Source organism: Ascaphus truei, unplaced genomic scaffold (assembly GCF_040206685.1).
Source record: "Ascaphus truei isolate aAscTru1 unplaced genomic scaffold, aAscTru1.hap1 HAP1_SCAFFOLD_655, whole genome shotgun sequence".
Lineage (NCBI taxonomy): Eukaryota > Metazoa > Chordata > Amphibia > Anura > Ascaphidae > Ascaphus > Ascaphus truei.
In genome coordinates this window covers 55,233-82,513 of record NW_027456988.1, presented here as the reverse complement: position 1 = coordinate 82,513, position 27,281 = coordinate 55,233, and the positions used below count along the sequence as shown (strand labels likewise).

General features: G+C 55.7%; 1 protein-coding gene across 1 annotated transcript in view; it reads left to right on the top strand.

The window, feature by feature from the left end:
• The window catches only part of DNMT3L (DNA methyltransferase 3 like), a 92,611-nt gene extending 67,572 nt beyond the window's left edge, over positions 1–25,039 (top strand). The window contains exons 11-13 of the mRNA XM_075584574.1: positions 15,027–15,184; positions 24,069–24,154; positions 24,757–25,039. The gene's annotated coding sequence lies outside the window, so the exon portion shown is untranslated. The remainder of the gene's footprint in view (positions 1–15,026; positions 15,185–24,068; positions 24,155–24,756) is intronic.
• Positions 25,040–27,281: the final 2,242 nt, after the last annotated feature.

The window sequence follows — 27,281 nt, the reverse complement described above, 5'->3', positions numbered from 1 at the left end:
TCCAGCAGCAGCGAGGTATCAGCTTATAGGGCGTCCCCCCCTCAGGGAGCTTTATTCTGTCTCTGTATCCTGCAGCAGCAGCGAGGTATCAGCTTATAGGGCGTCCCCCCCTCAGGGAGCTTTATTCTGTCTCTGTATCCAGCAGCAGCAGCGAGGTATCAGCTTATAGGGCGTCCCCCCCTCAGGGAGCTTTATTCTGTCTCTGTATCCTGCAGCAGCAGCGAGGTATCAGCTTATAGGGCGTCCCCCCCTCAGGGAGCTTTATTCTGTCTCTGTATCCAGCAGCAGCGAGGTATCAGCTTATAGGGCGTCCCCCCCTCAGGGAGCTTTATTCTGTCTCTGTATCCAGCAGCAGCAGCGAGGTATCAGCTTATAGGGCGTCCCCCCCTCAGGGAGCTTTATTCTGTCTCTGTATCCAGCAGCAGCGAGGTATCAGCTTATAGGGCGTCCCCCCCTCAGGGAGCTTTATTCTGTCTCTGTATCCAGCAGCAGCAGCGAGGTATCAGCTTATAGGGCGTCCCCCCCTCAGGGAGCTTTATTCTGTCTCTGTATCCAGCAGCAGCAGCGAGGTATCAGCTTATAGGGCGTCCCCCCCTCAGGGAGCTTTATTCTGTCTCTGTATCCAGCAGCAGCGAGGTATCAGCTTATAGGGCGTCCCCCCCTCAGGGAGCTTTATTCTGTCTCTGTATCCAGCAGCAGCGAGGTATCAGCTTATAGGGCGTCCCCCCTCAGGGAGCTTTATTCTGTCTCTGTATCCAGCAGCAGCGAGGTATCAGCTTATAGGGCGTCCCCCCCTCAGGGAGCTTTATTCTGTCTCTGTATCCAGCAGCAGCGGGGTATCAGCTTATAGGGCGTCCCCCCCTCAGGGAGCTTTATTCTGTCTCTGTATCCAGCAGCAGCGAGGTATCAGCTTATAGGGCGTCCCCCCCTCAGGGAGCTTTATTCTGTCTCTGTATCCAGCAGCAGCGAGGTATCAGCTTATAGGGCGTCCCCCCCTCAGGGAGCTTTATTCTGTCTCTGTATCCAGCAGCAGCGAGGTATCAGCTTATAGGGCGTCCCCCCCTCAGGGAGCTTTATTCTGTCTCTGTATCCAGCAGCAGCGAGGTATCAGCTTATAGGGCGTCCCCCCCTCAGGGAGCTTTATTCTGTCTCTGTATCCTGCAGCAGCAGCGAGGTATCAGCTTATAGGGCGTCCCCCCCTCAGGGAGCTTTATTCTGTCTCTGTATCCTGCAGCAGCAGCGAGGTATCAGCTTATAGGGCGTCCCCCCCTCAGGGGGCTTTATTCTGTCTCTGTATCCAGCAGCAGCGAGGTATCAGCTTATAGGGCGTCCCCCCCTCAGGGAGCTTTATTCTGTCTCTGTATCCAGCAGCAGCAGCGAGGTATCAGCTTATAGGGCGTCCCCCCCTCAGGGAGCTTTATTCTGTCTCTGTATCCTGCAGCAGCGAGGTATCAGCTTATAGGGCGTCCCCCCCTCAGGGGGCTTTATTCTGTCTCTGTATCCAGCAGCAGCGAGGTATCAGCTTATAGGGCGTCCCCCCCTCAGGGAGCTTTATTCTGTCTCTGTATCCAGCAGCAGCGAGGTATCAGCTTATAGGGCGTCCCCCCCTCAGGGTGCTTTATTCTGTCTCTGTATCCAGCAGCAGCGAGGTATCAGCTTATAGGGCGTCCCCCCCTCAGGGAGCTTTATTCTGTCTCTGTATCCAGCAGCAGCAGCGAGGTATCAGCTTATAGGGCGTCCCCCCACAGGGAGCTTTATTCTGTCTCTGTATCCTGCAGCATCGAGGTATCAGCTTATAGGGCGTCCCCCCCTCAGGGAGCTTTATTCTGTCTCTGTATCCAGCAGCAGCAGCGAGGTATCAGCTTATAGGGCGTCCCCCCCTCAGGGAGCTTTACTCTGTCTCTGTATCCAGCAGCAGCGAGGTATCAGCTTATAGGGCGTCCCCCCCTCAGGGGGCTTTATTCTGTCTCTGTATCCAGCAGCAGCAGCGAGGTATCAGCTTATAGGGCGTCCCCCCCTCAGGGGGCTTTATTCTGTCTCTGTATCCAGCAGCAGCAGCGAGGTATCAGCTTATAGGGCGTCCCCCCCTCAGGGAGCTTTATTCTGTCTCTGTATCCTGCAGCAGCAGCGAGGTATCAGCTTATAGGGCGTCCCCCCCTCAGGGAGCTTTATTCTGTCTCTGTATCCTGCAGCAGCAGCGAGGTATCAGCTTATAGGGCGTCCCCCCCTCAGGGAGCTTTATTCTGTCTCTGTATCCAGCAGCAGCGAGGTATCAGCTTATAGGGCGTCCCCCCCTCAGGGAGCTTTATTCTGTCTCTGTATCCAGCAGCAGCGAGGTATCAGCTTATAGGGCGTCCCCCCCTCAGGGGGCTTTATTCTGTCTCTGTATCCAGCAGCAGCGAGGTATCAGCTTATAGGGCGTCCCCCCCTCAGGGAGCTTTATTCTGTCTCTGTATCCAGCAGCAGCGAGGTATCAGCTTATAGGGCGTCCCCCCCTCAGGGAGCTTTATTCTGTCTCTGTATCCAGCAGCAGCAGCGAGGTATCAGCTTATAGGGCGTCCCCCCCTCAGGGAGCTTTATTCTGTCTCTGTATCCAGCAGCAGCGAGGTATCAGCTTATAGGGCGTCCCCCCCTCAGGGAGCTTTATTCTGTCTCTGTATCCAGCAGCAGCAGCGAGGTATCAGCTTATAGGGCGTCCCCCCCTCAGGGAGCTTTATTCTGTCTCTGTATCCAGCAGCAGCGGGGTATCAGCTTATAGGGCGTCCCCCCCTCAGGGAGCTTTATTCTGTCTCTGTATCCAGCAGCAGCGAGGTATCAGCTTATAGGGCGTCCCCCCCTCAGGGAGCTTTATTCTGTCTCTGTATCCTGCAGCAGCGAGGTATCAGCTTATAGGGCGTCCCCCCCTCAGGGAGCTTTATTCTGTCTCTGTATCCAGCAGCAGCGAGGTATCAGCTTATAGGGCGTCCCCCCCTCAGGGAGCTTTATTCTGTCTCTGTATCCAGCAGCAGCAGCGAGGTATCAGCTTATAGGGCGTCCCCCCCTCAGGGAGCTTTATTCTGTCTCTGTATCCAGCAGCAGCAGCGAGGTATCAGCTTATAGGGCGTCCCCCCCTCAGGGAGCTTTATTCTGTCTCTGTATCCAGCAGCAGCGAGGTATCAGCTTATAGGGCGTCCCCCCCTCAGGGAGCTTTATTCTGTCTCTGTATCCAGCAGCAGCGAGGTATCAGCTTATAGGGCGTCCCCCCCTCAGGGAGCTTTATTCTGTCTCTGTATCCAGCAGCAGCAGCGAGGTATCAGCTTATAGGGCGTCCCCCCCTCAGGGAGCTTTATTCTGTCTCTGTATCCAGCAGCAGCGAGGTATCAGCTTATAGGGCGTCCCCCCCTCAGGGAGCTTTATTCTGTCTCTGTATCCTGCAGCAGCGAGGTATCAGCTTATAGGGCGTCCCCCCCTCAGGGAGCTTTATTCTGTCTCTGTATCCTGCAGCAGCGAGGTATCAGCTTATAGGGCGTCCCCCCCTCAGGGAGCTTTATTCTGTCTCTGTATCCTGCAGCAGCGAGGTATCAGCTTATAGGGCGTCCCCCCCTCAGGGAGCTTTATTCTGTCTCTGTATCCCGCAGCAGCAGCGAGGTATCAGCTTATAGGGCGTCCCCCCCTCAGGGAGCTTTATTCTGTCTCTGTATCCAGCAGCAGCGAGGTAACAGCTTATAGGGCGTCCCCCCCTCAGGGTGCTTTATTCTGTCTCTGTATCCAGCAGCAGCAGCGAGGTATCAGCTTATAGGGCGTCCCCCCCTCAGGGAGCGTTTTTCTGTCTCTGTATCCTGCAGCAGCGAGGTATCAGCTTATAGGGCGTCCCCCCCTCAGGGAGCTTTATTCTGTCTCTGTATCCAGCAGCAGCGAGGTATCAGCTTATAGGGTGTCCCCCCCTCAGGGAGCTTTATTCTGTCTCTGTATCCAGCAGCAGCGAGGTATCAGCTTATAGGGCGTCCCCCCCTCAGGGAGCTTTATTCTGTCTCTGTATCCTGCAGCAGCAGCGAGGTATCAGCTTATAGGGCGTCCCCCCCTCAGGGGGCTTTATTCTGTCTCTGTATCCTGCAGCAGCGAGGTATCAGCTTATAGGGCGTCCCCCCCTCAGGGTGCTTTATTCTGTCTCTGTATCCAGCAGCAGCAGCGAGGTATCAGCTTATAGGGCGTCCCCCCCTCAGGGAGCTTTATTCTGTCTCTGTATCCAGCAGCAGCGAGGTATCAGCTTATAGGGCGTCCCCCCCTCAGGGAGCTTTATTCTGTCTCTGTATCCTGCAGCAGCAGCGAGGTATCAGCTTATAGGGCGTCCCCCCCTCAGGGAGCTTTATTCTGTCTCTGTATCCTGCAGCAGCAGCGAGGTATCAGCTTATAGGGCGTCCCCCCTCAGGGAGCTTTATTCTGTCTCTGTATCCAGCAGCAGCGAGGTATCAGCTTATAGGGCGTCCCCCCCTCAGGGAGCTTTATTCTGTCTCTGTATCCTGCAGCAGCGAGGTATCAGCTTATAGGGCGTCCCCCCCTCAGGGAGCTTTATTCTGTCTCTGTATCCTGCAGCAGCGAGGTATCCGCTTATAGGGCGTCCCCCCCTCAGGGAGCTTTATTCTGTCTCTGTATCCAGCAGCAGCGAGGTATCAGCTTATAGGGCGTCCCCCCCTCAGGGAGCTTTATTCTGTCTCTGTATCCAGCAGCAGCGAGGTATCAGCTTATAGGGCGTCCCCCCCTCAGGGAGCTTTATTCTGTCTCTGTATCCAGCAGCAGCGAGGTATCAGCTTATAGGGCGTCCCCCCCTCAGGGGGCTTTATTCTGTCTCTGTATCCAGCAGCAGCAGCGAGGTATCAGCTTATAGGGCGTCCCCCCCTCAGGGAGCTTTATTCTGTCTCTGTATCCAGCAGCAGCGAGGTATCAGCTTATAGGGCGTCCCCCCCTCAGGGAGCTTTATTCTGTCTCTGTATCCAGCAGCAGCGAGGTATCAGCTTATAGGGCGTCCCCCCCTCAGGGGGCTTTATTCTGTCTCTGTATCCAGCAGCAGCGAGGTATCAGCTTATACGGCGTCCCCCCCTCAGGGTGCTTTATTCTGTCTCTGTATCCCGCAGCAGCAGCGAGGTAACAGCTTATAGGGCGTCCCCCCCTCAGGGAGCTTTATTCTGTGTCTGTATCCAGCAGCAGCAGCGAGGTATCAGCTTATAGGGCGTCCCCCCCTCAGGGAGCTTTATTCTGTCTCTGTATCCAGCAGCAGCGAGGTATCAGCTTATAGGGCGTCCCCCCCTCAGGGAGCTTTATTCTGTCTCTGTATCCAGCAGCAGCGAGGTATCAGCTTATAGGGCGTCCCCCCCTCAGGGAGCTTTATTCTGTCTCTGTATCCAGCAGCAGCGGGGTATCAGCTTATAGGGCGTCCCCCCCTCAGGGAGCTTTATTCTGTCTCTGTATCCAGCAGCAGCGAGGTATCAGCTTATAGGGCGTCCCCCCCTCAGGGGGCTTTATTCTGTCTCTGTATCCTGCAGCAGCGAGGTATCAGCTTATAGGGTGTCCCCCCCTCAGGGAGCTTTATTCTGTCTCTGTATCCAGCAGCAGCAGCGAGGTATCAGCTTATAGGGCGTCCCCCCCTCAGGGAGCTTTATTCTGTCTCTGTATCCAGCAGCAGCGAGGTATCAGCTTATAGGGCGTCCCCCCCTCAGGGAGCTTTATTCTGTCTCTGTATCCAGCAGCAGCGAGGTATCAGCTTATAGGGCGTCCCCCCCTCAGGGGGCTTTATTCTGTCTCTGTATCCAGCAGCAGCGAGGTATCAGCTTATAGGGCGTCCCCCCCTCAGGGAGCTTTATTCTGTCTCTGTATCCAGCAGCAGCAGCGAGGTATCAGCTTATAGGGCGTCCCCCCCTCAGGGAGCTTTATTCTGTCTCTGTATCCTGCAGCAGCGAGGTATCAGCTTATAGGGCGTCCCCCCCTCAGGGGGCTTTATTCTGTCTCTGTATCCAGCAGCAGCAGCGAGGTATCAGCTTATAGGGCGTCCCCCCCTCAGGGAGCTTTATTCTGTCTCTGTATCCTGCAGCAGCGGGGTATCAGCTTATAGGGCGTCCCCCCCTCAGGGAGCTTTATTCTGTCTCTGTATCCAGCAGCAGCGAGGTATCAGCTTATAGGGCGTCCCCCCCTCAGGGAGCTTTATTCTGTCTCTGTATCCAGCAGCAGCGAGGTATCAGCTTATAGGGCGTCCCCCCCTCAGGGAGCTTTATTCTGTCTCTGTATCCAGCAGCAGCAGCGAGGTATCAGCTTATAGGGCGTCCCCCCCTCAGGGAGCTTTATTCTGTCTCTGTATCCAGCAGCAGCGAGGTATCAGCTTATAGGGCGTCCCCCCCTCAGGGAGCTTTATTCTGTCTCTGTATCCAGCAGCAGCAGCGAGGTATCAGCTTATAGGGCGTCCCCCCCTCAGGGAGCTTTATTCTGTCTCTGTATCCTGCAGCAGCAGCGAGGTATCAGCTTATAGGGCGTCCCCCCCTCAGGGAGCTTTATTCTGTCTCTGTATCCAGCAGCAGCGAGGTATCAGCTTATAGGGCGTCCCCCCCTCAGGGAGCTTTATTCTGTCTCTGTATCCAGCAGCAGCAGCGAGGTATCAGCTTATAGGGCGTCCCCCCCTCAGGGAGCTTTATTCTGTCTCTGTATCCTGCAGCAGCGAGGTATCAGCTTATAGGGCGTCCCCCCCTCAGGGAGCTTTATTCTGTCTCTGTATCCCGCAGCAGCGAGGTATCAGCTTATAGGGCGTCCCCCCCTCAGGGAGCTTTATTCTGTCTCTGTATCCCGCAGCAGCGAGGTATCAGCTTATAGGGCGTCCCCCCTCAGGGAGCTTTATTCTGTCTCTGTATCCCGCAGCAGCGAGGTATCAGCTTATAGGGCGTCCCCCCCTCAGGGAGCTTTATTCTGTCTCTGTATCCCGCAGCAGCGAGGTATCAGCTTATAGGGCGTCCCCCCCTCAGGGAGCTTTATTCTGTCTCTGTATCCAGCAGCAGCGAGGTATCAGCTTATAGGGCGTCCCCCCCTCAGGGAGCTTTATTCTGTCTCTGTATCCAGCAGCAGCGAGGTATCAGCTTATAGGGTGTCCCCCCCTCAGGGAGCTTTATTCTGTCTCTGTATCCAGCAGCAGCGAGGTATCAGCTTATAGGGCGTCCCCCCCTCAGGGGGCTTTATTCTGTCTCTGTATCCAGCAGCAGCAGCGAGGTATCAGCTTATAGGGCGTCCCCCCCTCAGGGAGCTTTATTCTGTCTCTGTATCCAGCAGCAGCGAGGTATCAGCTTATAGGGCGTCCCCCCCTCAGGGAGCTTTATTCTGTCTCTGTATCCAGCAGCAGCGAGGTATCAGCTTATAGGGCGTCCCCCCCTCAGGGAGCTTTATTCTGTCTCTGTATCCTGCAGCAGCAGCGAGGTATCAGCTTATAGGGCGTCCCCCCCTCAGGGAGCTTTATTCTGTCTCTGTATCCAGCAGCAGCAGCGAGGTATCAGCTTATAGGGCGTCCCCCCCTCAGGGAGCTTTATTCTGTGTCTGTATCCAGCAGCAGCGAGGTATCAGCTTATAGGGCGTCCCCCCCTCAGGGAGCTTTATTCTGTCTCTGTATCCAGCAGCAGCGAGGTATCAGCTTATAGGGCGTCCCCCCCTCAGGGAGCTTTATTCTGTCTCTGTATCCAGCAGCAGCAGCGAGGTATCAGCTTATAGGGCGTCCCCCCCTCAGGGAGCTTTATTCTGTCTCTGTATCCAGCAGCAGCGAGGTATCAGCTTATAGGGCGTCCCCCCCTCAGGGAGCTTTATTCTGTCTCTGTATCCAGCAGCAGCAGCGAGGTATCAGCTTATAGGGCGTCCCCCCCTCAGGGAGCTTTATTCTGTCTCTGTATCCAGCAGCAGCGAGGTATCAGCTTATAGGGCGTCCCCCCCTCAGGGAGCTTTATTCTGTCTCTGTATCCAGCAGCAGCAGCGAGGTATCAGCTTATAGGGCGTCCCCCCCTCAGGGAGCTTTATTCTGTCTCTGTATCCAGCAGCAGCAGCGAGGTATCAGCTTATAGGGCGTCCCCCCCTCAGGGAGCTTTATTCTGTCTCTGTATCCAGCAGCAGCAGCGAGGTATCAGCTTATAGGGCGTCCCCCCCTCAGGGAGCTTTATTCTGTCTCTGTATCCAGCAGCAGCGAGGTATCAGCTTATAGGGCGTCCCCCCCTCAGGGAGCTTTATTCTGTCTCTGTATCCAGCAGCAGCGAGGTATCAGCTTATAGGGCGTCCCCCCCTCAGGGGGCTTTATTCTGTCTCTGTATCCAGCAGCAGCGAGGTATCAGCTTATAGGGCGTCCCCCCCTCAGGGAGCTTTATTCTGTCTCTGTATCCAGCAGCAGCGAGGTATCAGCTTATAGGGCGTCCCCCCCTCAGGGAGCTTTATTCTGTCTCTGTATCCAGCAGCAGCGAGGTATCAGCTTATAGGGCGTCCCCCCCTCAGGGAGCTTTATTCTGTCTCTGTATCCAGCAGCAGCAGCGAGGTATCAGCTTATAGGGCGTCCCCCCCTCAGGGTGTCCCTGGACATCCACTCCCAGCCACAGGGCACCAGGAGTAGTCCCAGCTCTTCCCTTGTCCCCCAGTGGGATAAGAGGTAACGGTTTCCCACCGCTCCCCTAAGGGAGGGCCTCAAACTGCCAGAGCCCGGGCAGCGTAGGCCTGGGTCCCGCTGTTTCCGACGCACCATCTGATGTTATCCTCCCGAGCCGGTCCCGGTCCCCCCTCCCAGCACGGCTCACTACGCGCTGTGACGCGGTAGCCGCCAGGGGATGCGAGAGAATTGTAATCCCAAGCGTCGACGCGTCACGTGATGTGGCAGTGAGCCAATGAGGAGGGGAGGCTGCGGGGAGCGGGGAGCGGGGAGGAGTGTGGGGGAATAGCAGCGATTTTAAATAAACTCTGCAGCACCAAGGAAGTCCCCCCCTGCTCCCTCCCACAGACTCTCTCCTCTTCGCGGGGGGGGGGTCCCCCTTCCGATTCCCCCCCTGCTCCCTCCCACAGACTCTCTCCTCTTCGCGGGTGGGGGGGGGGGGCCCCTTCCGATTCCCCCCCTGCTCCCTCCCACAGACTCTCTCCTCTTCGCGGGGGGGGGGGGTCCTCCTTCCGATTCCCCCCCTGCTCCCTCCCACAGACTCTCTCCTCTTCGCGGGGGGGGGGGTCCCCCTTCCGATTCCCCCCCCTGCTCCCTCCCACAGACTCTCTCCTCTTCGCGGGGGGGGGTCCTCCTTCCGATTCCCCCCCTGCTCCCTCCCACAGACTCTCTCCTCTTCGCGGGGGGGGGGGCCTCCTTCCGATTCCCCCCCTGCTCCCTCCCACAGACTCTCTCCTCTTCGCGGGGGGGGGGGGGCCTCCTTCTGATTCCCCCCCTGCTCCCTCCCACAGACTCTCTCCTCTTCGCGGGGGGGGGGGGGGGGGGGGGGGCCTCCTTCCGATTCCCCCCCTGCTCCCTCCCACAGACTCTCTCCTCTTCGCGGGGGGGGGGGGCCTCCTTCTGATTCCCCCCCTGCTCCCTCCCACAGACTCTCTCCTCTTCGCGAGGGGGGGGGGGCCTCCTTCTGATTCCCCCCCTGCTCCCTCCCACAGACTCTCTCCTCTTCGCGGGGGGGGGGGCCTCCTTCCGATTCCCCCCTGCTCCCTCCCACAGACTCTCTCCTCTTCGCGGGGGGGGGGGTCCCCCTTCCGATTCCCCCCCTGCTCCCTCCCACAGACTCTCTCCTCTTCGCGGGGGGGGGGGGTCCCCCTTCCGATTCCCCCCCCTGCTCCCTCCCACAGACTCTCTCCTCTTCGCGGGGGGGGGTCCTCCTTCCGATTCCCCCCCTGCTCCCTCCCACAGACTCTCTCCTCTTCGCGGGGGGGGGGCCTCCTTCCGATTCCCCCCCTGCTCCCTCCCACAGACTCTCTCCTCTTCGCGGGGGGGGGGGGTCCCCCTTCCGATTCCCCCCCTGCTCCCTCCCACAGACTCTCTCCTCTTCGCGGGGGGGGGGGGGTCCCCCTTCCGATTCCCCCCCCTGCTCCCTCCCACAGACTCTCTCCTCTTCGCGGGGGGGGGTCCTCCTTCCGATTCCCCCCCTGCTCCCTCCCACAGACTCTCTCCTCTTCGCGGGGGGGGGGGGCCTCCTTCCGATTCCCCCCCTGCTCCCTCCCACAGACTCTCTCCTCTTCGCGGGGGGGGGGGGCCTCCTTCTGATTCCCCCCCTGCTCCCTCCCACAGACTCTCTCCTCTTCGCGGGGGGGGGGGGGGGGGGGGGCCTCCTTCCGATTCCCCCCCTGCTCCCTCCCACAGACTCTCTCCTCTTCGCGGGGGGGGGGGGCCTCCTTCTGATTCCCCCCCTGCTCCCTCCCACAGACTCTCTCCTCTTCGCGAGGGGGGGGGGGCCTCCTTCTGATTCCCCCCCTGCTCCCTCCCACAGACTCTCTCCTCTTCGCGGGGGGGGGGGCCTCCTTCCGATTCCCCCCCTGCTCCCTCCCACAGACTCTCTCCTCTTCGCGGGGGGGGGGGTCCCCCTTCCGATTCCCCCCCTGCTCCCTCCCACAGACTCTCTCCTCTTCGCGGGGGGGGGTCCCCCTTCCGATTCCCCCCCCTGCTCCCTCCCACAGACTCTCTCCTCTTCGCGGGGGGGGGGGTCCCCCTTCCGATTCCCCCCCTGCTCCCTCCCACAGACTCTCTCCTCTTCGCGGGGGGGGGGGGGTCCCCCTTCCGATTCCCCCCCTGCTCCCTCCCACAGACTCTCTCCTCTTCGCGGGGGGGGGGGGGTCCCCCTTCCGATTCCCCCCCTGCTCCCTCCCACAGACTCTCTCCTCTTCGCGGGGGGGGGGTCCCCCTTCCGATTCCCCCCCCTGCTCCCTCCCACAGACTCTCCTCTTCGCGGGGGGGGGGGATCCTCCTTCCGATTCCCCCCCTGCTCCCTCCCACAGACTCTCTCCTCTTCGCGGGTGGGGGGGGGGGTCCTCCTTCCGATTCCCCCCCTGCTCCCTCCCACAGACTCTCCTCTTCGCGGGGGGGGGGGGGATCCTCCTTCCGATTCCCCCCCTGCTCCCTCCCACAGACTCTCTCCTCTTCGCGGGTGGGGGGGGGGGGTCCTCCTTCCGATTCCCCCCCCTGCTCCCTCCCACAGACTCTCTCCTCTTCGCGGGGGGGGGGGGGGTCCCCCTTCCGATTCCCCCCCTGCTCCCTCCCACAGACTCTCTCCTCTTCGCGGGGGGGGGGGTCCCCCTTCCCCCTCCCACAGACTCTCCTCTTCGCGGGGGGGGGGTCCCCCTTCCGATTCCCCCCCCTGCTCCCTCCCACAGACTCTCCTCTTCGCGGGGGGGGGTCCCCCTTCCGATTCCCCCCCTGCTCCCTCCCACAGACTCTCTCCTCTTCGCGGGGGGGGGGATCCTCCTTCTGATTCCCCCCCTGCTCCCTCCCACAGACTCTCTCCTCTTCGCGGGTGGGGGGGGGGTCCTCCTTCCGATTCCCCTCCCTGCTCCCTCCCACAGACTCTCTCCTCTTCGCGGGGGGGGGGGTCCCCCTTCCCCCTCCCACAGACTCTCCTCTTCGCGGGGGGGGGTCCCCCTTCCGATTCCCCCCCCTGCTCCCTCCCACAGACTCTCCTCTTCGCGGGGGGGGGTCCCCCTTCCGATTCCCCCCCTGCTCCCTCCCACAGACTCTCTCCTCTTCGCGGGGGGGGGGGGGGGTGCCATTGTACGCGCTGCTCATGTACTGCGGGACAATGTCAGCACCTAAGTATTGGGTTGAAGGCCCCCCTAGCAGTGACGGGGTTAATTCGCCTGCCGAGCTGTGTCAGCGATCCCCCTTCCGATTCCCCCCCTGCTCCGATTCCCCAGGCTCCGATTCACCCCCTCGTGTGTATTTGTGAGTGCCTGAGTGCCTGTCTGTGTGTGTGGGTGCGTGAGTGCCTGTCTGTGTGTGTGAGTGCCTGTCTGTGTGTGTGAGTGCGTGAGTGCCTGTCTGTGTGTGTGAGTGCCTGAGTGCCTGTGTGTGTGTGTGTGTGTGTGCTTGAGTGCCTGTCTGTGTGTGTGAGTGCCTGTCTGTGTGTGTGAGTGCCTGTCTGTCTGTGTGTGTGAGTGCGTGAGTGCCTGTCTGTGTGTGTGAGTGAGTGCCTGTCTGTGTGTGTGCCTGTCTGTCTGTGTGTGTGAGTGCGTGAGTGCCTGTCTGTGTGTGTGTGTGTGTGTGTGTGTGTGTGTGTGTGTGTGTGTGTGTGTGTGTGTGTGTGTGTGTGTGTGTGTGTGTGTGCCTGAGTGCCTGTCTGTGTGTGTGAGTGCGTGAGTGCCTGTCTGTGTGTGTGAGTGCGTGAGTGCCTGTCTGTGTGTGTGAGTGCCTGTCTGTGTGTGTGCCTGAGTGCCTGTCTGTGTGTATGAGTGCGTGAGTGCCTGTCTGTGTGTGTGAGTGCCTGAGTGCCTGTCTGTGTGTGTGAGTGCCTGTCTGTGTGTGTGAGTGCCTGAGTGCCTGTCTGTGTGTGTGTGTGTGTGTGTGTGTGTGTGTGTGTGTGTGTGTGTGTGTGTGTGTGTGTGTGTGTGTGTGTGTGTGTGTGTGTGTGTGTGTCTGAGTGCCTGTCTGTGTGTGTGAGTGCCTGTCTGTGTGTGTGTGTGTGTGTGTGTGTGCCTGAGTGCCTGTCTGTGTGTGTGAGTGCGTGAGTGCCTGTCTGTCTGTGTGCCTATCTGTCTGTGTGTGTGAGTGCGTGAGTGCCTGTCTGTGTGTGTGAGTGCGTGAGTGCCTGTCTGTGTATGTGAGTGCGTGAGTGCCTGTCTGTGTGTGTGAGTGCGTGAGTGCCTGTCTGTGTGTGTGAGTGCGTGAGTGCCTGTCTGTGTGTGTGAGTGCCTGTCTGTGTGTGTGTGTGTGTGCCTGAGTGCCTGTCTGTGTGTGTGAGTGCCTGTCTGTGTGTGTGTGTGCCTGAGTGCCTGTCTGTGTGTGTGAGTGCGTGAGTGCCTGTGTGAGTGCCTGTCTGTGTGTGTGAGTGAGTGCCTGTCTGTGTGTGTGAGTGCCTGAGTGCCTGTCTGTGTGTGTGAGTGCCTGAGTGCCTGTCTGTGTGTGTGTGTGCCTGAGTGCCTGTCTGTGTTTGTGAGTGCCTGTCTGTGTGTGTGTGTGTGTGTGCCTGAGTGCCTGTCTGTGTGTGTGAGTGCGTGAGTGCCTGTCTGTGTGTGTGAGTGCCTGAGTGCCTGTCTGTGTGTGTGAGTGCGTGAGTGCCTGTCTGTGTGTGTGTGTGCCTGAGTGCCTGTCTATGTGTGTGAGTGCGTGAGTGCCTGTGTGTGAGTGCGTGAGTGCCTGTCTGTGTGTGTGTGTGTGTGTGCCTGAGTGCCTGTCTGTCTGTGTGTCTGAGTGCCTGTCTGTGTGCCTGAGTGCCTGTCTGTGTGCCTGTGTGCCTGTCTGTGTGTGTGCCTGTGTGCCTGTCTGTGTGTGTGCCTGTGTGCCTGTGTGCCTGTCTGTGTGTGTGCCTGAGTGCGTGTGTGCCTGAGTACCTGTCTGTGTGTGTGCCTGTGTGCCTGTCTGTGTGTGTGCGTGTGTGCCTGAGTGCCTGTCTGTGTGTGTGCCTGTGTGCCTGTCTGTGTGTGTGCCTGTGTGCCTGTGTGCCTGAGTGCGTGTGTGCCTGAGTGCCTGTCTGTGTGTGTGCCTGTGTGCCTGAGTGCCTGTCTGTGTGTGTGCCTGAGTGCCTGTCTGTGTGTGTGCCTGAGTGCCTGTCTGTGTGTGTGCCTGAGTGCCTGTCTGTGTGTGTGCCTGAGTGCCTGTCTGTGTGCCTGTGTGCCTGTCTGTGTGTGTGCCTGTGTGCCTGAGTGCGTGTGTGCCTGAGTGCCTGTCTGTGTGTGTGCCTGAGTGCCTGTGTGCCTGAGTGCGTGTGTGCCTGAGTGCCTGTCTGTGTGTGTGCGTGTGTGCCTGAGTGCCTGTCTGTGTGTGTGCCTGTGTGCCTGAGTGCGTGTGTGCCTGAGTGCCTGTCTGTGTGTGTGCGTGTGTGCCTGAGTGCCTGTGTGCGTGTGTGCCTGTGTGCCTGAGTGCGTGTGTGCCTGAGTGCCTGTCTGTGCCCCCCCAACCGTTTTGTCCACGCCCCTCCTCCCCCCCGCGCCAGAAAAAGTTTCCTGCAGACGGCAGATCGCGGTGCAGTGAGTTGCACGCGCCGCCGACAAGCAGGACAGCCGTGCGGACGCGTGCAGCGGGGCCTTAGCCTTAGGTAGGGTGACCCGGCCTCTCACTCACGGTAGAGGCAGACTGGCTAAATCAGGAAGTACAATGCATTAAGTACAGATCCAGTAAGCACCGCCCCTGTGCCTCTGATTGGACACAAGGCCTGATGACACTACCTTCCCTGACTCACTGCTCCTGGCAACCCACCTTTACCAGGCTTTACTGCCAGGAGGAGGACAGAATAATAGCCAAACATCAGGGCTACACATACGTGTGTGGGGACACCTGAAGGAGAGGAGGAGCTAACTGCACACGTGAGGGGAGGAGCTAACTGCACACGTGAGGGGAGGAGCTAACTGCACACGTGAGGGGAGGAGCTAACGATGTACGTGTGTTGGGAAGCGGCTAACTACATACACACGTGGGGGGGGGGGAGCTCTCTGTAAATCTATGTGAAGGGGGGATAGCTTGCTACAGCACTGTGTGAGGTGTGCGTAACATGTGTAACACGTGTGTGGGGTGCGTGTAACACGTTTGAGGTGATTAGTAGAAGATAAATAGGTAAAGCATATTATACATATGTAATGATGTTGCGAAGTGTGTTACATGTGTGTTTATGATGTAGTGTCACCTTGCACATTTGGGATATCATTTATGAAGATGTGTTGTGTGTTACATGCGTGTTATCTATAATAGTGTTACACGTGTAAAGATTGTATGTTAAATGCGTGATGATGCAGAGTTGCATGTTAAATATTTGTTGTGATGTAGTGTTGTGTGGAACATGTGTGTTCAATGTATTGAGTTTCATGTGTGTGATGCTACATGTGTTGCATGTTACACACGTGTGATAATGCAGTGTTACCCACAGCCTGGTATTTTTACCAGTATCACCTGCTCCTGAATTTCACCCGCCCGCGCCCCGCACACGCACACGCACACGCACACAGACCCTTCTTCTGGATGTTTGTGGACAGCCTGACGCTGGATGAGGAGGAGAGACGCGCAGCAACGCAGAAATACTTCAAGGTATCAGACCGCACTACACGCACAGCATCCTGTACTACTCACTCCCACTACATGCACAGCATCCTGTACTACTCACTCCCACTACACGCACAGCATCCTGTACTAATCACTCCCACTACATGCACAGCATCCTGTACTACTCACTCCCACTACATGCACAGCATCCTGTACTACTCACTCCCACTACACGCACAGCATCCTGTACTACTCACTCCCACTACATGCACAGCATCCTGTACTACTCACTCCCACTACACGCACAGCATCCTGTACTACTCACACCCACTACACGCACAGCATCCTGTACTACTCACTCCCACTACATGCACAGCATCCTGTACTACTCACTCCCACTACACGCACAGCATCCTGTACTAATCACTCCCACTACATGCACAGCATCCTGTACTACTCACTCCCACTACATGCACAGCATCCTGTACTACTCACTCCCACTACACGCACAGCATCCTGTACTACTCACTCCCACTACATGCACAGCATCCTGTACTACTCACTCCCACTACACGCACAGCATCCTGTACTACTCACACCCACTACACGCACAGCATCCTGTACTACTCACTCCCACTACACGCGCAGCATCCTGTACTACTCACTCCCACTACACGCACAGCATCCTGTACTAATCACTCCCACTACACGCGCAGCATCCTGTACTAATCACTCCCACTACACGCGCAGCATCCTGTACTACTCACTCCCACTACACGCACCGCATCCTGTACTACTCACTCCCACTACACGCACAGCATCCTGTACTAATCACACCCACTACACCCGCAGCATCCTGTACTAATCACTCCCACTACACGTGCAGCATCCTGTACTACTAACTCCCACTACACGCACAGTATCCTGTACTACTCACTCCCACTGCACGCACAGCATCCTGTACTAATCACTCCCACTACACCCGCAGTATCCTGTACTAATCACTCCCACTACACGCACAGTATCCTGTACTAATCACTCCCACTACACGCACAGTATCCTGTACTACTCACTCCCACTACATGCACAGTATCCTGTACTAATCACTCCCACTACACGCACAGTATCCTGTACTACTCACTCCCACCGCACGCACAGCATCCTGTACTAATCACTCCCACTACACGCACAGTATCCTGTACTACTTACTCCAACTGCACGCACAGCATCCTGCACTAATCACTCCCACTACACGCACAGCATCCTGTACTAATCACTCCCACTACACCCGCAGTATCCTGTACTAATCACTCCCACTACACGCACAGTATCCTGTACTACTCACTCCCACTTCATGCACAGTATCCTGTACTACTCACTCCCACTACACGCGCAGTATCCTGTACTAATCACTCCCACTACACGCGCAGCATCCTGTACTAATCACTCCCACTGCACGCACAGCATCCTGTACTAATCACTCCCACTGCACGCACAGTATCCTGTACTACTCACTCCCACTACACGCGCAGCATCCTGTACTAATCACTCCCACTGCACGCACAGTATCCTGTACTAATCACTCCCACTACACGCACAGTATCCTGTACTAATCACTCCCACTACACGCACAGTATCCTGTACTACTCACTCCCACTACACACACAGCATCCTGTACTAATCACTCCCACTACACGCACAGCATCCTGTACTAATCACTCCCACTACACCCGCAGTATCCTGTACTAATCACTCCCACTACACGCACAGCATCCTGTACTACTCACTCCCACTGCACGCACAGCATCCTGTACTAATCACTCCCACTACACGCACAGTATCCTGTACTACTTACTCCCACTGCACGCACAGCATCCTGCACTAATCACTCCCACTACACGCACAGTATCCTGTACTAATCACGCCCACTACACCCGCAGCATCCTGTACTAATCACTCCCACTACACGCACAGTATCCTGTACTACTCACTCCCACTACACGCACAGCATCCTGTACTAATCACTCCCACTACACGCACAGCATCCTGTACTAATCACTCCCACTACATGCACAGCATCCTGTACTAATCACTCCCACTGCACGCACAGCATCCTGTACTAATCACTCCCACTGCACGCACAGTATCCTGTACTACTCACTCCCACTACACGCACAGTATCCTGTACTAATCACTCCCACTACACGCACAGTATCCTGTACTACTCACTCCCACTACACACACAGCATCCTGTACTAATCACTCCCACTACACGCACAGCATCCTGTACTAATCACTCCCACTACACCCGCAGTATCCTGTACTAATCACTCCCACTACACGCACAGTATCCTGTACTACTCACTCCCACTGCACGCACAGCATCCTGTACTAATCACTCCCACTACACGCACAGTATCCTGTACTACTTACTCCCACTGCACGCACAGCATCCTGCACTAATCACTCCCACTACACGCACAGTATCCTGTACTAATCACGCCCACTACACCCGCAGCATCCTGTACTACTCACTCCCACTACACGCACAGCATCCTGTACTAATCACTCCCACTACACGCACAGCATCCTGTACTAATCACTCCCACTACATGCACAGCATCCTGTACTAATCACTCCCACTACATGCACAGCATCCTGTACTAATCACTCCCACTACACGCACAGTATCCTGTACTACTCACTCCCACCGCACGCACAGCATCCTGTACTAATCACTCCCACTACACGCACAGTATCCTGTACTACTTACTCCAACTGCACGCACAGCATCCTGCACTAATCACTCCCACTACACGCGCAGCATCCTGTACTACTCACTCCCACTACACGCACAGCATCCTGTACTAATCACTCCCACTACACGCGCAGCATCCTGTACTAATCACTCCCACTACACGCGCAGCATCCTGTACTACTCACTCCCACTACACGCACCGCATCCTGTACTACTCACTCCCACTACACGCACAGCATCCTGTACTAATCACACCCACTACACCCGCAGCATCCTGTACTAATCACTCCCACTACACGCGCAGCATCCTGTACTACTAACTCCCACTACACGCACAGTATCCTGTACTACTCACTCCCACTGCACGCACAGCATCCTGTACTAATCACTCCCACTACACCCGCAGCATCCTGTACTAATCACTCCCACTACACGCACAGTATCCTGTACTAATCACTCCCACTACACGCACAGTATCCTGTACTACTCACTCCCACTACATGCACAGTATCCTGTACTAATCACTCCCACTACACGCACAGTATCCTGTACTACTCACTCCCACCGCACGCACAGCATCCTGTACTAATCACTCCCACTACACGCACAGTATCCTGTACTACTTACTCCAACTGCACGCACAGCATCCTGCACTAATCACTCCCACTACACGCACACATCCTGTACTAATCACTCCCACTACACCCGCAGCATCCTGTACTAATCACTCCCACTACACGCACAGTATCCTGTACTACTCACTCCCACTTCATGCACAGTATCCTGTACTACTCACTCCCACTGCACGCGCAGCATCCTGTACTACTCACTCCCACTGCACGCACAGCATCCTGTACTAATCACTCCCACTACACGCACAGTATCCTGTACTAATCACTCCCACTACACGCACAGTATCCTGTACTAATCACTCCCACTACACGCACAGCATCCTGTACTACTCACTCCCACTGCACGCGCAGCATCCTGTACTAATCACTCCCACTGCACGCACAGGATCCTGTACTAATCACTCCCACTACACGCACAGCATCCTGTGCTACTCACTCCCACTACACGCACAGCATCCTGTACTACTCACTCCCACTGCACGCGCAGCATCCTGTACTAATCACTCCCACTGCACGCGCAGCATCCTGTACTACTCACTCCCACTGCACGCACAGCATCCTGTACTAATCACTCCCACTACACGCACAGCATCCTGTACTAATCACTCCCACTACACGCACAGTATCCTGTACTAATCACTCCCACTACACGCACAGCATCCTGTACTACTCACTCCCACTGCACGCGCAGCATCCTGTACTAATCACTCCCACTGCACGCACAGCATCCTGTACTAATCACTCCCACTGCACGCACAGGATCCTGTACTAATCACTCCCACTACACGCACAGTATCCTGTGCTACTCACTCCCACTACACGCGCAGCATCCTGTACTAATCACTCCCACTACACGCACAGCATCCTGTACTAACTCCCACTACACGCACAGTATCCTGTACTAATCACTCCCACTACACGCGCCTCATCCTGTACTAATCACTCCCACTACACGCACAGCATCCTGTATTAATCACTCCCACTGCACGCGCAGCATCCTGTACTACTCACTCCCACTACACGCACAGTATCCTGTGCTACTCACTACACACACAGCATCCTGTACTGCTCACTCCCACTACACGCACAGCATCCTGTACTAATCACTCCCACTACACGCGCAGCATCCTGTACTAATCACTCCCACTACACGCACAGCATCCTGTACTAATCACTCCCACTACACGCGCATTATCCTGTACTACTCACTCCCACTACACGCACAGTATCCTGTACTACTCACTCCCACTTCACGCACAGCATCCTGTACTAATCACTCCCACTACACGCACAGTATCCTGTACTAATCACTCCCACTACACGCACAGAATCCTGTACTAATCACTCCCACTACACGTGCAGCATCCTGTACTACTCACTCCCACTACACGCGCAGTATCCTGTACTACTCACTCCCACTACACACACCACATCCTGTACTAATCACTCCCACTGCACGCACAGCATCCTGTACTACTCACTCCCACTACACGCACAGTATCCTGTACTACTCACTCCCACTACACGCACAGCATCCTGTACTAATCACTCCCACTACACGCGCAGCATCCTGTACTACTCACTCCCACTACACGCACAGTATCCTGTACTACTTACTCCCACTGCACGCACAGCATCCTGCACTAATCACTCCCACTGCACGCACAGCATCCTGTACTACTCACTCCCACTACACGCACAGTATCCTGTACTAATCACTCCCACTACACGCGCAGCATCCTGTACTACTCACTCCCACTACACGCACAGTATCCTGTACTACTCACTCCCACTACACGCGCAGCATCCTGTACTAATCACTCCCACTGCACGCGCAGCATCCTGTACTAATCACTCTCACTACACGCACAGTATCCTGTACTAATCACTCCCACTACACGCGCAGCATCCTGTACTACTCACTCCCACTGCACGCACAGCATCCTGTACTACTCACTCCCACTACACGCACAGTATCCTGTACTACTCACTCCCACTACACGCACAGTATCCTGTACTAATCACTCCCACTACACGCGCAGCATCCTGTACTAATCACTCCCACTACACGCACAGCATCCTGTACTACTCACTCCCACTACACGCACAGTAACCTGTACTACTCACTCCCACTACACGCACAGTATCCTGTACTAATCACTCCCACTACACGCGCAGCATCCTGTACTACTCACTCCCACTGCACGCGCAGCATCCTGTACTACTCACTCCCACTGCACGCGCAGCATCCTGTACTACTCACTCCCACTGCACGCACAGCATCCTGTACTAATCACTCCCACTACACGCACAGTATCCTGTACTAATCACTCCCACTACACGCACAGTATCCTGTACTAATCACTCCCACTACACGCACAGGATCCTGTACTACTCACTCCCACTGCACGCGCAGCATCCTGTACTAATCACTCCCACTGCACGCACAGGATCCTGTACTAATCACTCCCACTACACGCACAGCATCCTGTGCTACTCACTCCCACTACACGCACAGCATCCTGTACTACTCACTCCCACTGCACGCGCAGCATCCTGTACTAATCACTCCCACTGCACGCGCAGCATCCTGTACTACTCACTCCCACTGCACGCACAGCATCCTGTACTAATCACTCCCACTACACGCACAGCATCCTGTACTAATCACTCCCACTACACGCACAGTATCCTGTACTAATCACTCCCACTACACGCACAGCATCCTGTACTACTCACTCCCACTGCACGCGCAGCATCCTGTACTACTCACTCCCACTGCACGCGCAGCATCCTGTACTAATCACTCCCACTGCACGCACAGGATCCTGTACTAATCACTCCCACTACACGCACAGCATCCTGTGCTACTCACTCCCACTACACGCACAGCATCCTGTACTACTCACTCCCACTGCACGCGCAGCATCCTGTACTAATCACTCCCACTGCACGCGCAGCATCCTGTACTACTCACTCCCACTGCACGCACAGCATCCTGTACTAATCACTCCCACTACACGCACAGTATCCTGTACTAATCACTCCCACTACACGCACAGTATCCTGTACTAATCACTCCCACTACACGCACAGCATCCTGTACTACTCACTCCCACTACACGCGCAGCATCCTGTACTAATCACTCCCACTACACGCACAGCATCCTGTACTAACTCCCACTACACGCACAGTATCCTGTACTAATCACTCCCACTACACGCGCCTCATCCTGTACTAATCACTCCCACTACACGCACAGCATCCTGTATTAATCACTCCCACTGCACGCGCAGCATCCTGTACTACTCACTCCCACTACACGCACAGTATCCTGTACTAATCACTCCCACTACACGCACAGTATCCTGTACTAATCACTCCCACTACACGCGCAGCATCCTGTACTAATCACTCCCACTACACGCACAGCATCCTGTACTAATCACTCCCACTACACGCGCAGCATCCTGTACTAATCACTCCCACTACACGCACAGCATCCTGTACTAATCACTCCCACTACACGCGCATTATCCTGTACTACTCACTCCCACTACACGCACAGTATCCTGTACTACTCACTCCCACTTCACGCACAGCATCCTGTACTAATCACTCCCACTACACGCACAGTATCCTGTACTAATCACTCCCACTACACGCACAGAATCCTGTACTAATCACTCCCACTACACGTGCAGCATCCTGTACTACTCACTCCCACTACACGCGCAGTATCCTGTACTACTCACTCCCACTACACACACCACATCCTGTACTAATCACTCCCACTGCACGCACAGCATCCTGTACTACTCACTCCCACTACACGCACAGTATCCTGTACTACTCACTCCCACTACACGCACAGCATCCTGTACTAATCACTCCCACTACACGAGCAGCATCCTGTACTACTCACTCCCACTACACGCACAGTATCCTGTACTACTTACTCCCACTGCACGCACAGCATCCTGCACTAATCACTCCCACTGCACGCACAGCATCCTGTACTACTCACTCCCACTACACGCACAGTATCCTGTACTAATCACTCCCACTACACGCGCAGCATCCTGTACTACTCACTCCCACTACACGCACAGTATCCTGTACTACTCACTCCCACTACACGCGCAGCATCCTGTACTAATCACTCCCACTGCACGCGCAGCATCCTGTACTAATCACTCTCACTACACGCACAGTATCCTGTACTAATCACTCCCACTACACGCGCAGCATCCTGTACTACTCACTCCCACTGCATGCACAGAATCCTGTACTACTCACTCCCACTACACGCACAGTATCCTGTACTAATCACTCCCACTACACGCGCAGCATCCTGTACTACTCACTCCCACTACACGCACAGTATCCTGTACTAATCACTCCCACTGCACGCACAGTATCCTGTACTACTCACTCCCACTACACGCGCAGCATCCTGTACTAATCACTCCCACTACACGCTCTGTATCCAGTACTACTCACTCCCACTACACGCACAGTATCCTGTACTACTCACTCCCACTGCACGCGCAGCATCCTGTACTAATCACTCCCACTGCACGCGCAGCATCCTGTACTAATCACTCCCTCTACACGCACAGTATCCTGTACTACTCACTCCCACTGCACGCACAGTATCCTGTACTACTCACTCCCACTACACGCGCAGCATCCTGTACTAATCACTCCCACTACACGCACAGTATCCTGTACTAATCACTCCCACTACACGCACAGTATCCTGTACTAATCACTCCCACTACACGCACAGTATCCTGTACTAATCACTCCCACTACACGCACAGTATCCTGTACTAATCACTCCCACTACACGCGCAGCATCCTGTACTACTCACTCCCACTGCACGCACAGCATCCTGTACTACTCACTCCCACTACACGCACAGTATCCTGTACTAATCACTCCCACTACACGCGCAGCATCCTGTACTACTCACTCCCACTACACGCACAGTATCCTGTACTACTCACTCCCACTACACGCGCAGTATCCTGTACTAATCACTCCCACTACACGCACAGTATCCTGTACTAATCACTCCCACTACACACACAGTATCCTGTACTAATCACTCCCACTGCACGCACAGCATCCTGTACTAATCACTCCCACTACACGCACAGTATCCTGTACTAATCACTCCCACTACACGCACAGTATCCTGTACTAATCACTCCCACTACACGCACAGCATCCTGTACTACTCACTCCCACTGCACGCACAGTATCCTGTACTAATCACTCCCACTGCACGCGCAGCATCCTGTACTAATCACTCCCACTACACGCGCAGCATCCTGTACTAATCACTCCCACTACACGCACAGCATCCTGTACTACTCACTCCCACTGCACGCGCTCATCCTGTACTAATCACTCCCACTGCACGCGCAGCATCCTGTACTAATCACTCCCACTACACGCACAGCATCCTGTACTAACTCCCACTACACCCGCAGTATCCTGTACTACTCGCATAGCGTCGCTTCTCTCAGACAGATCCCGTGGTTGTGTGCGATACACAGGATGCGACCCTCAGGAGCAAAGTAATTGTGTGGAGTAACATCCCTTCCCTGCGGAGGTGAGGACACCCCATTCCCACACATACCGCTAATACTCTAATACCCGAGAGACACAGACCGCTAATACTCTAATACCCGAGAGACACAGACCGCTAATACTCTAATACCCGAGAGACACAGACCGCTAATACCCGAGAGACACAGACCGCTAATACTCTAATACCCGAGAGACACAGACCGCTAATACTCTAATACCCGAGAGACACAGACCGCTAATACCCGAGAGACACAGACCGCTAATTCTCTAATTCCCGAGAGACACAGACCGCTAATACCCAAGAGACACAGACCGCTAATACACTAATACCCGAGAGACACAGACCACTAATACTCTAATACCCGAGAGAGACAGACCGCTAATACTCGAGAGACACAGACCGCTAATACCCAAGAATCAGACTGCTAATACTCTAATACCCCGCAGAAGCATACCTAATACTAAAAAAACCAAAACACGGATCTGTAATATTCTGCGATCCCAGAGACCCCTTATATTCTTACACCTACATACTCGCACTCCTAATGCTTTAGTACTCCAGATCCTCAGAACCCTGTTACCCTGGTACTCCCGCCACCCCCCCTCAGCGCAGTCTCTTTGCAGTAAGTACACGGATGCGGGAGGAGACCCTTTCGTGGCCGCTCGTCCCCAGCGCAGGCCCCCCTGCAGACGGGAGACCCCCGCTGTGCTGAAGAAATACTTCTGTTCTCTACGAGAATACTTCCAGAGCGCACGTTACCTGTGAGCAGCGCCCCCGGTGGGCGCAAGTTACAGAGTTTTCTGTCCGCGCACGTTACCTGTGATGTTTTGTTCTTTTTTTGATGGTGGTATTATTTTGAGTAATAATGTTATTACTTTTCTATACAATGCGTGTGGTTTGTTTATATTAGAGTATTGTAATAATTCTATAAATAAAAAGACAATTACAGCGCCTATATACAATCTATAAGCGAATCTAAAGTGCAATATGTGCAAAATAATGTCTCAGCTCAAGTGATGGATAATACAAAAATACTAATTTAAAGGGAAAATGGCGCACTAATTACACCCGGTGTAAGGAGCGGAGACAGGAGTCACACAAACAGTTATCAGGACGAGACAAACACACTAACACACTACACCAAACAACGACAATACAAGACAGTGTGACACAAAGGGAGAACGATCAGGGCGTGAGAAGGGGACAGGTGGGAAGGGAGAAACTGGGGAACAGGTGGGAAGGGAGAAACGGGGACAGTTGGGAAGGGAGCAACTGGGGGACAGGTGAGAAGGGAGAAACTGGGGAACAAGTGGGAAGGTAGAAACTGGGGAACAGGTGGGAAGGGAGAAACTGGGGAACAGGTGGGAAGGGAGCAACTGGGGGACAGGTGGGAAGGGAGAAACTGGGGGACAGGTGGGAAGGGAGAAACTGGGGAACAGGTGGGAAGGGAGAAACTGGGGGACAGGTGAGAAGGGAGAAACTGGGGAACAGGTGGGAAGGGAGAAACTGGGGAACAGGTGGGAAGGGAGAAACTGGGGAACAGGTGGGAAGGGAGAAACTGGGGAACAGGTGGGAAGGGAGAAACTGGGGGACAGGTGAGAAGGGAGAAACTGGGGAACAGGCGGGAAGGGAGAAACTGGGGGACAGGTGAGAAGGGAGAAACTGGGGAACAGGCGGGAAGGGAGAAACTGGGGGACAGGCGGGAAGGGAGAAACTGGGGAACAGGCGAGAAGGGAGAAACTGGGGGACAGGCGAGAAGGGAGAAACTGGGGGACAGGCGAGAAGGGAGAAACTGGGGAACAGGCGGGAAGGGAGAAACTGGGGAACAGGCGGGAAGGGAGAAACTGGGGAACAGGCGAGAAGGGAGAAACTGGGGGACAGGCGAGAAGGGAGAAACTGGGGGACAGGCGAGAAGGGAGAAACTGGGGAACAGGCGGGAAGGGAGAAACTGGGGAACAGGCGGGAAGGGAGAAACTGGGGAACAGGTGGGAAGGGAGAAACTGGGGAACAGGTGGGAAGGGAGAAACTGGGGAACAGGTGGGAAGGGAGAAACTGGGGAACAGGGGGGAAGGGAGAAACTGGGGAACAGGGGGGAAGGGAGAAACGGGAACAGGTGAGAAGGGAAACTGGGGGATAGGTGGGAAGGGAGAAACTGGGGAACAGGTGAGAAGGGAAACTGGGGAACAGGTGGGAAGGGAGAAACTGGGGAACAGGTGGGAAGGGAAACTGGGGAACAGGTGGGAAGGGAGAAACTGGGGAACAGGTGAGAAGGGAGAAACTGGGGAACAGGTGGGAAGGGAGAGACTGGGGAACAGGCGGGAAGGGAAAAACTGGGGACCAGGCGGGAAGAGAAACTGGGAAAAGGGCGGGAAGGGAAACTGGGGAACGGGTGGGAAGGGAGAAACGGGAACAGGCGGGAAGGGAGAAACTGGGGAACAGGTGGGAAGGGAGAAACTGGGGAACAGGTGAGAAGGGAGAAACTGGGGAACAGGTGGGAAGGGAAACTGGGGAACAGGTGGGAAGGGAGAAACTGGGGAACAGGTGGGAAGGGAGAAACTGGGGAACAGGTGGGAAGGGAAACTGGGGAACAGGTGAGAAGGGAGAAACTGGGGGACAGGTGGGAAGGGAGAAACTGGGGAACAGGTGAGAAGGGAAACTGGGGAACAGGTGGGAAGGGAGAAACTGGGGAACAGATGGGAAGGGAGAAACTGGGGAACAGGTGGGAAAGGAAACTGGGGAACAGGCGGGAAGGGAGAAACTGGGGAACAGGTGAGAAGGGAGAAACTGGGGAACAGGTGGGAAGGGAGAGACTAGGGAACAGGTGGGAAGGTAGAAACTGGGGAACAGGTGGGAAGGGAGAAACTGGGGAACAGGCGGGAAGGGAAAAACGGGACCAGGTGGGAAGAGAAACTGGGGAAAGGGCGGGAAGGGAAACTGGGGAACGGGCGGGAAGGGAGAAACTGGGGAACAGGCGGGAAGGGAGAAACTGGGGAACAGGTGGGAAGGGAGAAACTGGGGAACAGGTGAGAAGGGAGAAACTGGGGAACAGGTGGGAAGGGAAACTGGGGAACAGGTGGGAAGGGAGAAACTGGGGAACAGGTGGGAAGGGAGAAACTGGGGAACAGGTGGGAAGGGGAACAGGTGAGAA